This window comes from Heterocephalus glaber, unplaced genomic scaffold (genome assembly GCF_053883595.1).
Source record: "Heterocephalus glaber isolate CG9 unplaced genomic scaffold, H.glaber_assembly_v1.0 deba00001732, whole genome shotgun sequence".
In the NCBI taxonomy this organism is placed as follows: Eukaryota; Metazoa; Chordata; class Mammalia; order Rodentia; family Bathyergidae; genus Heterocephalus; species Heterocephalus glaber.
In genome coordinates, this window is record NW_028258443.1 from 1,169,289 (window position 1) to 1,180,475 (window position 11,187).

General features: G+C 41.3%; 1 long non-coding RNA gene across 2 annotated transcripts; it reads right to left on the reverse strand.

The window, feature by feature from the left end:
- Positions 1–785: 785 nt before the first annotated feature.
- Positions 786–8,761, reverse strand: LOC147821548 (uncharacterized). Of its 2 annotated transcripts, none has more exons than XR_015446860.1 (4): positions 8,665–8,761; positions 2,974–3,071; positions 2,152–2,386; positions 786–1,142 (listed from the first exon to the last, which is right to left on the reverse strand). It is a non-coding gene; the product is annotated as an uncharacterized LOC147821548 (long non-coding RNA). The 2 variants fall into 2 exon arrangements; XR_015446859.1 differs by having other exon boundaries at positions 2,152–2,597.
- Positions 8,762–11,187: the final 2,426 nt, after the last annotated feature.

An 11,187-nucleotide genomic window follows, 5' to 3' on the forward strand; every position in this document is an offset into this window, starting at 1 on the left:
GGCTATGCTAATATATGACAGGAGGACTGATTGCTGGTGATTAAACTCAGGGCCTTAGCACTATACTATATTCCCATTCATATTTTTTATTTTTCATTTGGGACATGGTCCTGTTAAATTGCTAAGTTCTCCAGGCTAGGCTGAAACTTGCGATCCTCTCTCCTCTGTCTCCCAGAGTGTTGGGATTACAAGAGTATATCATTATACCTAGCTGAAAGATAAGTTTTTGTTGTTTGGATCTACCTAGTTGGTAGAAATTTGTTATGGTAGCCCTAGAAACTAATACAATTGTCTTCACAGCACTTTCTTGATTTGTCTTTGCCTTTTACATAGAATTTTTAGGGACTTTCATATTTTTAAGGACTTTCATATTTTTATGGACTTTCCCATTCCTGAAATACTATACCAAAAGAGAAGCATAAAACAGTAAGCAATCAAAGAAAAATTAAACGAGTAGTCATATTCTCTAACATTAAATGATCTTTATATACATACACAGTTTTCATACTTTAATGACCACCAAATGACCAGTAGATATTAAAACCAAACTTTTACCATTGAACTCATGCTGTTGAAAAGCCAACATAGGACCTGGGAATGGTGGCACATCCCTATAATCCAAGCATTCTTGGCAGCTGAGGCAGGACAATCTCAAGTTCAAGCCCAACTGAGGCAATTTATCAACTTAATGAAAACCTGTCTCAAAATAAAAAACCAAAAGGGATGGGACTATAGCTCAGTGGGAAGGCTCTGGGTTCAACTGACAAAAAAGTCAATATATGAACTTCACGTTTTAAAAATTAATTTTATTGGGTTTTTTTAGATATACATAATGATCACATTCATCATAAAAACTTAACATTTATTAATTTATTTCTGCTTCTTTCTACATGACAGAGCAGGTGGTGAGCCTAAAAAGGGGGTCCCCGAACAAAGGTGGTGGTAGAGGAGAGACTCCCCAAAGCAAGATGATAGCGGTGATGTTTACCACTTAGTGCAGGTAAAGCAGCTGGAGGAAGAAGAGAAGGTCCCTCGGGGAGGGGTCATAGTAGTGGGGATAGCGGTGGGGATGGCTCTCAATTTGATGGTGCATGCTTTGGAAGAGTTCCTGAAATTGATGAGCCATCTGAGGCGTCATGTTCCTGTAATGCAAATAATCAAAAGTTTAAGTGCTTGCCATACAATATGCAGCCCAGAATACACAAAAGTACATGTTTGTGGGATTTTTTAGAGGTTATACACAGTTTATTAATTTATCAAACTAATTAATTTATTTATTTTTGCAGTGTTCAGGATTGAACCTAAGGCCTTATAAATGGCCAGCAAGTATTTTATGACTGAGCTGTATACCCAGCCCTGGATTTTCATTTTTTTTTTTTTTTTTAGCAAGTAAAACCCGCTGTCAGGCAGCTCTGCCGGGTGGATCCGTCCAGGACGGCCGCGCCGGCTGGGCTGGAGGGGCCCACGGAGGCTCTGGTCTCCCGAGGGTGCGCGCGAGTGGGTTCGGGGAAGCCCAGCGGTTCCTGCGGGGTAGACGTGGCCTCCCGTGACGACCACGCTGGGGTCCGCTCCGCAGAGAGCAAGCCCGTGGGGCTGGGATCGGGCCCTGGCCCGCTGGGCGCCTGCTGCGGGTGTCCGGCGCGCGCGCGCGTGTGTGCGTCTGTGTGTAGGTGCGTGTGTAAGCGTGTGGATATGTGTGAGCGTGTGCGTGTGCACGTGTGTGCGCGCGGCCGGCCCTCGGCTGTGCACTTCTCCAGCTCAGACGTCCGGGTCCCAGAGCTGCTGCCGCGCTGCCAGTCAGCTCCGGCTCCCCAGTGGTCCTTGGGCAGGGACCCGGTCCCGGCCCCCGCGCCCCTGGCGGCGCTCGCGCTCCTGCTCCGCTCTCCGCGCGGGCCCGGGCCGGCGGGCGCCCTCTCCCCACGGGTCGGGCGCTGGGCCGGGGTCCCTCTCGGCCCCCGGCCGACACGCGTGTCCCGCTCCCGTCCCCTTCCTGTGCTCACCGCGGGGACCCGGCCTTCGGGGCGGCGCTGGGGGCCCCGACCTTCCCGTCCGGAGTCGCCGGCTCGGAGCCGTTCCGCGGGAATCGGAGCTCGGGGCCGGGGCCGCGCCTGCCTTCCCACCAATCCCCGAGGCTTCCCGGCTTTGACTCACCCATCCCACCGTCCGGCAGCAGCTCCGCAGCCTCTGTCCGGAGGGTTTCACGAGGTGCGATCAGAAAGTCGGTGAATGGCGCTGAGGAGACGCCCGCGCCCGCGCAGAGCTGCTCCGGCCGGGCAAGGGTGCGGAGCCCAGGCCAGGGAGGGACAGACGCGGCACGCGCACGGCGGGGCGGTCCAGCCAAGGAAGACTGTCCTGCCAGCTGCAGTGTGCGAGGAACCTGGCATCACTGCGGTCAGAGAAAGAGGCCCGGCGCGCGCACACGAGCGCGGCCCGGCTCCTCAGCACCTGCTCTGGGGAAGTGCTGGATTTTCGTTTTGAAAATGAAATATTAGCTGGGCATTGTGGTAAGCTCTTGTAATTGCAGCACTCTGGGAGGCTGACGTAGGAGAGTCTCAAGTTCAACTCCAGCTAGGGCAATTTAGCCAGTGAGTGAGATCCTGTCTCAAAATTAAAAAAAAACAAAAACAAAAACAATAAAGGGCTACATGTATAACTCAGTACAGAGGCCTTGTTCAATCCTCAGTAACAAAAAAGAAAAGTATGAATCCATTTATTAACATCATAAAATTTTTCTCCTAAAAGCACTTTTGTTTGCCTGATACACTGTCACAAAACATTCAGTACAATTTAAGAAACTAATGCCTGGATCTTTTCCACACATGAAAATGGTTTATTGTCTTCGAAAATAACATCTATGGAGTTATTTAAACTAAAGTGTAAGTTTGCTAAAAAGTCTGCCTGGAATCCCATTTTTCTCCCCATCTGACAAAATAAATTTCTACCCTAACACTGAAAATGTGACAGAACACACACCTGCTTTCTGCATTGTTAGAATTTTGTTTCAAATTCTTTGATGTTTTCTTTCTTTTTTTAAATGTCTGTGATGGTTGAACACTGAATTCTTCATTTACCTGCAAAAGGAATGTACATTTAATAACACCGTTTCAGGAAATCTATAATATTGACTATGAAATAAAGCGTTTAATACCTATCACATGAAACTCAAAGTAGAATTTTTTCTATTTCAGCATGAATTGTTGAGCATTTAAAAAGAGGGTTTCGAATATACAAATCAGATGACAGAATTACATATGGCACAATGGCATTATCCTTTCAATGGTTAACCAAATCTTGCAAGTGGGAATGTGAAAAGTTAAAAGGCTGTGGTGTTTAAGCATATTATGTCACATACCTTCCATTATGTCACATACCATGCTCAAAGGCAGTGCTATGCCAGAAGACTGAGAGAATAGTGAACATTCTTTTGCAGTTTTCTGTCTCCACCCCTACCTCAACCAGTCCTCAAAACAGATTCAAAGAAGCCTGAATGCTTAGAATGAGTACCTCTAGACTCTGGCTATAAAAGATGAACATATCTTATTTGACCTTTGCTGTCAATGTCATCTCAAGGCATTTTACAAGGTTATACACATGTCCCAGTTATGTATTTTTCTAAAGTTGGCATAACTTCCTATTTTTACTGGTCATTAGAATTTCTGTAACAATAAAATTCACATTTACTGTAATATGATATATAACTCAGAGAAGTAAAATGATTGGCTCAAAGTCAGAGGTGACAAGTTGATGAGGTCATAATGGATTTTTGATGCTTGGCCCCTTACCTCTCCCTGCACAGGTGCTCTTGAGCAGAATCATAAAGACACACCACACAGAATAATATGCTAGTGATGGCAGAACCCGAAACCAGCTAGCCCAAGTCACTAGGAGGGTGTGTGTGGGCCAACACTGTGATCCTTAGGAGTACAGGCCAAAACAACAAACTGAAAGAAGCTAGTACTTGTTTAGACTGTCACTTTGCGCCTGCCCTGACTATGCCATGGGAAAAGAATGCACAATTGGGATGTGACAGCTGCCATTATCTTCCCTTAAAGACATGACAGATGAGTTCATGAAGGATCATGAACTGATCCTTCATAGTATCGATTTCAATTAGGTGTCAATGAAACTGCCTAACTAGAAAGCCACATAGCAGAATATATATCACAAGGAAGTGTCACATCAGCCTTCAGAGAGCCTAGTGTAGGATGAGAGGAGAGCCTTTCCTCAGCAATCCAGGGGACACAGAGGATCACCTCAAATTCATCCTCAGCACTAAGGCTTCATATCAGAATGTTTTGGCAGAGCACAGCAGCTCAGTGTTGCAGCCAAGTGCCACAGCTCTGAGGCACAGCTGAGCTATACAGCTCAGTGTGGCGGCTCTGGGTCATAGCTCTCATAATTTGAAAACTCGAGAATCTGATGGTCAGTAGAAGAGGTGGGGGAAAAAATCCTTTATTACACCAGCGAGCCCCAGCGGTCTCAGAGGAGTCTGAGCTCTCTCCCAGAAATGAGAGCCTCCTTATATAGGGATCAACAGGGTAGGCTAGCATCCTCAATGAAGCAGGGGGGGCAGGGTTACAGAACATTCCTGGAGGGGCAGAGTTACAGAACATTCCTGAAACACATGCCTTGTGAGCATGCTCAGTGAAGCAGGAGAGGGGGCAGAGTTTGATAGAACATTCCTGAAAGGTCACACAGTTCAAACAGTCACAAACCATTTTGATACACTGGCCACAAACTGAGGAGTTCTAGAACATTCCTGAGAGGGGGTGGAGCTTAACAGAACCTTCTCTTGAGGGGGCAGAGTTTAAAAGGACATTCCAGCAAGGTCACACAGTTCAAACAGTAACAAACCATTTTGATACATTGAGCAGGAGCCCAGCAGCACAAACTTACATTTCCAAAAAACAAAACACTCTGTGGAAAAAAATATGGAGGCAAGGCAAGGGCCTGTCTTTTTTTTTTCCCCATTAAGTTTATTGGTACATTTTAGGTATAAAATACAATTACATACATCATTGGGATCTTGTACCATTACATGAATATCTTGGTTCTTATTTTTTCCCCTTCCCCTGCCCTCCCTTCATCCCCTCCACCCTTCCCTATTTGCAAAGACCTTGTTTCCATTTTTTTCCTTTTCTCATATTTTTTCTTTTCCCTTTTTTCCTTTCCCCTAACCCTCACATTTCCCGTGCTCCTTTAGACCTTTACTTCTTTTTACACAATATCAATTATACATTTTTTAAATTAGAATATCAAGACCTAGGAGACATTACCACAGATTTTACAGAATTTAAAAGGATATAGAAAGCATATTTCAAAAATCTGTTTTGAAATAAATCTGACAACTTCTAAGAAGTACCTTGGAAGACAAATTAATGAAACTAACTCTGGAGGAAATATAAAATTTGAATAGCACCTATTAAAGAAAGTGCATTCCTAGCTTGGAAACCTACCTATATGACAACAACAGGCTCGTATACATTTTAACTGATAAATTATAAAAAATATTTAAAGCAGAAAAAAAAGGAACACTTCTCCCCTCATTTTAGAAACTCAACATTGTGCTAATCCTAAAACTGGATAAAGATAATAGAAGAAAAAGTATGAACATATATAGAAATTTGTTTAACAAAACAAAATATTAGAAGTCAGATCTGGCAGTAGGTAGAAAGTGGTTTTGTTATAGGGATGGCAGTGTTGGTTCAGCATTGGAAGATCCACCCCAGAAGTCATCATTTTAACAGAGGAAAGGAAAAAGCCATATGATCCTGTCACTAGTTGGAGAAAAAGTATTGGACTAAGTTCCACAGCTGTTCATGGTAAAAGCTATCAGGACACTAGAAGTAGAACAGAACCTTCTCAACAGATAAAAGTCATTTACTCCATACTTCCAGAGAAAACACCTTATATGAATGGAGAAGATAAAATGCTTTACCCTTAAGGTGGGGAACAAGGGCAGATATGCCTACTCTTCATCTGTCCATTAAACTTTGAAACCTAGGCCCAAACCAAAATAGTCTGGCAATAAAATGACACAATTAGGATAGGATTGGCAAAGTAGAAGCAAAATCTTTATATGTAGATGAAATGATCATCTACAGAGAAAATACTAAGAAATCTGTAGGAGCCCCTAGAACTTATATTTGAATTTAGCAGGATTAGAAAACACAAGGTATATATAAAAATTCAGGTCTATGTATACTTGCTATAAATGAAGAATTGGATATTGAAATTTAAAAGTTATGTAGGAGTACAAAGGACCTAGAAAAGTAAAAGGAAAAAGAAAAACAAAACAGTGTTGGAAAACGTTTAGTACCTAATTTTAAGACTTCTTCTAAAGCTACAGTAATCAAGGCAGTGTTGGTGTAAGGAAAGACATATAGATCATTGGAATAAAACAGAGAATCTAGAAATAGAATCACACATATATGGTCCACTGAGTTTTGAAAGATTATTTAACATTAACATTTTATAGAATATAAACTCAATTCAAGAGCTGAGGAAAAGATAGTGTTTTCAGCAAACGGCAGTAGAACACCTGGTATCCGTATATAAAAAATTAACCTCAACCCTTTATTTCCATACATAAAAATAACTTGAAAGTATCTATGAACCTAAATATGAAAGCTTAAAAGTATAAAACTTTAAGAAGAAATTATAAGGGAAAATGTTTATGAATTTAAGGTAGGCAAGAACTACCTAGGATACAAAAAACATGATGTATAAAAGAAAAAAACTGATAAATGAGATTCCATCAAAATTTAGAACTGTAAATGACATCATTAAAATGAAAAGTAGTCCTTAAACAGACCATATTTACAATGCATATAACTTATAGCCAAAATATATAAAGAACTCTTACAGCTCATTAATAGACAACCCAATTAAAAAGTAGACACAAGAAGATGATAAATAGCCAGTACAGCACAAGGAAAGATGTGCAACACTCGAATGAGAAAAATACTAATCAGTACAATAACAAGATTGAATTATACACTCATTAGGGAGATGAAGTTAAAAGTTTTAAAAGCCTTGTCATGACTTTTTCTTTTTGTTGGATTGTCCCCTTTACATTTAATTTGTCATGCCCAATGGATTCATTCTGTTGGGCTTCCTGGGGTTGTGATCCTCATTGTCTTTTCCTAGGGTATTGTCTAAAATTTTTTGGAGTGCTGGTTTGGTATTCATGAAGTTCCTAAGGTGCTCTTTATCATGAAAGTATCTTATTTCCCATCAATTTTGAAAGATAGTTTTGCAGGGTACATCAATCTGGGTTGAAGGCTCTTTTAGGGCTTGAAATACCTCACTCCAAGCTCTTCTTGCCTTGAAGGTTTGCATTGAGAGGTCTGCTCTGATTCTGATGGGCTTTCCTTTGTATGTGATTTGTTTCTTTTCTCTCACTGCTTGTAGAATTTTGTTCTTCTGTTGGCTTTCTGGAATCCTAACTATTATATGCCTATGTGTAGTTTTTTTTTATCAAGGCTAGCTGGAGTCCTATATGCCTATATGTGAAGTTCTTTTCCCTTCTTGGGAAGTTTTCTGTCATCACTTCTGTGAAGAGCTTTTTTATGTCATCTGCACTCTCCTGTTTCTTCATGGACTCCAATCAGTTTTATGTTATTCTTCTTTGCATCGTCTAGCAGCTGCTGGATTGATTTCTCATGTTCCCTTACAATTTTAAAGCAATTTTTCTTTTCCTGGTCACTAATTGCAATCTTATCTTCTATATGTGAAATTCTGTCCTCACATTGATTCATTCTGCTGCATAGACTTTCGATGAAGTTTTTAATCTCCTGAAAATGTGTTTGCATCTGTTTTATAGATTCCATTTGTTTCCTATTTGGGGATTCCATCCTGTTCCTCAGATCCTCTATTTTTTTATCTGTGTCCTCTCTAGATTTATTAATCATGTCTTGCACTATGGGCACAATCTTTGCTGGTATCTGCGAGATTATTTCTGATTTCATTTTTTCCAGATCCTCTTTTGCTGCCAGTTCAGGGAGTCCAGGTGGTTGAGTATCAGATTGTTCCATCTCATTTCCCTTTGGGGTTGCTGTGGGTGATCTGGAAGTCTGTTTCTGTGGCTTGTTTACGTGTCTTCTCATTTCCACGGTGGGGGAAGTGCTTCTGGCACCCGCACAGCTCACCTTCTCTGCCCTAGGAGCATGGAATGGCGGCAATAAGGGCCTGTCTTATGGTGTAGCACTTCTCTATCAAGACCACTCTGAGAGCCTTGAAAAGTCTCAGCTCACTGAAATAACCTTGCCATTGTCTGCTCAGTATTGAGCACTAAAGGACAGAGATATGATGCTGATTGTAATCCTAGTGGACATATGATTTCTATCAAACCTCCACAGTGATAGAAGTAACTGGATTACCGCATTTCAGAGGGCCATGCCTCTAAAGAGCAAGTCATTCAGCTCTGTTTAAATACCAGCTTTGAGCCTGCACTGAGCTCAGGGGTGGTGCAGCCTATCAAATAGTTTGCTCTTTCCAACCACACTGGGAGGATTCCCAAAATACCATAATTAATAGTGAGGGCTGGTGAGTATATGTGGACCCAGCGTCCACTCAGATGGGAATCCCTGAGAGAATGACCATTGAAACAGAGCCTACTAGACAGAGGGTTTGATAAACACAACTGCGAATCATGTTACATACCTATTGGGAGTATGAAATCAGTGCCTGAAAGCTGTCTACACCTGAGTCTGTACCCACACTGGGGAGGGTGGCACACTGTTCGATTTCTTAGAATACTGTGACCTGAAAAGGAAAGAAAGTACTATTGAAAACCTTTGCCACAGACACAAGCCAATATTCCCAAGAATTCACCATAAAAAAGAAAAAACCCAGTCTACTTTAACTATTTAAAACAAGAACAAAGCCCTTGCAGCCACTACAGACCCTCGGGAGAAATAAGCTCACCCCAAAGATGGCCTGGACTTCCTAGCGCACAGCCCATTGTGATGTCATCCACTGTGGTCACTTAGTGACTTCACAGTGTGCTCTGCCAGCCTTTGGGCTTGTGGTCAGAGGCACTGATAAGCCTTCTCTGCTCAGCTGAGCTGTTGTCCTGAAGTTACTGAGCTAAATGGCCTGTTGGCCCTACATCCACAAATACAGACAGGTCGTCTCCCTTGTAGTGTATTGATCCTGGCACCAGGTGTCAATCAATCAACAGTTTGGATTTCATACAGCACTGTTACTCCTGTAGCTATAAACAAGGGGTTGGGGATGTAGCTCCATGGATTAAAAAAAATAAAAGCAGGGCTGGGGATTTAGCTTAGTGGCAATGTGTCTGCCTCAAAAGCGCAAGGTCCTGAGTTTGATTCCTGGTACTGCCAAAAAAAAAAAAAAAAAAAAAAAAGAGCAGCTGTAAGCAGCTTACAATACTAGACTGAGCCCCTGAAGTGAGAGGCAACTGGAAGGACCTGTTTATAAACACAGTCCAAAAGATTCCTGTTGTAGAAGCACGCCTATCTACTGTGCTGGGCTCCAGCCTCAGTTTTTCAGTGTCAAAGGCCAGAAGCCATGTCCTAATTCTAGACCAGTTCCTACTACCAAACATCACAGCACATCTTGCATCAAAATCCCAGGGATTTGTCAGTGATGAATGGATTTATATATAGGGGGAATCTGTAGGAAGCAGAGCACAGGGCTTGGCATTGCACTGTGCATCCGCAGGTCTCCACAGGGCTGTTCCTTCAACTCCCTCAGGTCATTCTTCTACTGTGGCCTTTTCAGCCAGGCTTCTGGGCAAAACTATCAGAAAATGCAAATCCCGCACTCACACCACACTGTTCCTTTCCCCTGCTTACTCTGCTGCATAGCACAGGAGATATCCATCAGAAAATAAGAAAAACTCTTGAAGTTTTAGGCATACATGAATGCTTTCTAAACAGAACCCCATTGCACAAAAATAATACCAAAAAATCAATGAAAGGCATCATATAAAATTACAAATCTGCCCAGCAAAGGAAATAACAAAGTGAAAAGACAACCTATAGAATGGGAGAAAATTTTTTGCAGAGTACTCATCAGACAAAGGCCTTATATCTATAATATATAAAGAACTCAAAAAAATTGACACCTCAAATTAAAAGACCTACTCAGAAAGTGGGCAACTAAAATTAACAGACACTTCTATAAGAAAAAGTTGGCCAATATACATGGCCAAGAAATGGCCAAGAAATGGCCAATAAATATATGAAAAAAATATTCAGCATCACTTTCCATTTGAGAAATGCAAATTAAAACAACTGTGAGATTTCAAATTACCCCAGAAAGAATGACAATCATCAAGGAATAAAATAATAACCAATGCTGGTGGGGCTGAGAGGAAAAAGAAACCCGTCTCTATTGTTAGTGGGCATTTAAACTATTACAACTATTATGGAAATCATTATGTAGAGTCCTCAAAATACTTAAAGTAGAAATTCCATTTGATCCAGCTATTCTCCTTTCAGATATCTTCCCTAAGGAGTTAAAGATATTGTATTACAGTGATAAGGGCATATCCATGTTTATAGCAGCACAATTCATAATAGCTAAATCTTGGAAGTGGCATATATGTCCATCAACAGATTTATGGATAAAGAAAGTATGTTCTTTATGGACAATAGATTACAATTCTACCATAAAGAAGGATAAACTGAAGTCATTTGTATGAAAATGAATGCATCTTGAGACCTCAATATTAAGTGAAATAAATCATGTGCACAACTTAAATATTGCATGGTTTCTCTCATATGAGAACCCCTAAATGTAAATAAAAAGCAAAATAAAAATAAAGAATAGGAAATAGCAAGATAGATTTTTAGCATATGGGAAGGGAGTCAAGAGATGAAAGGTGGAGGCGGGGGAGGGAAATAGGATTTTTTAAAAAAGGAATTGTGATGTATTGTGTACATGTACCAAGTTCCTAGGAGGAAAGTGATCATTATGTACTACAGAGAACTACAAAAAAATAGGAGAAGGGATCTAATAGATAGAAGGAGGGAGAGTGAAGAAGGAGAAAGGGAGAAAGAAAGAATTAAGATACACTATGTACATGTACCAACTCCCCATGATGAATGTAATCATTATGTACTACAAACATGTACTCATCAATAAAAGAAAGATAAAAGAAGTCATCTGGCCCATCTTGCCTTAATGTAGGTCACAAGACCCTCATGCTAGCTGGGT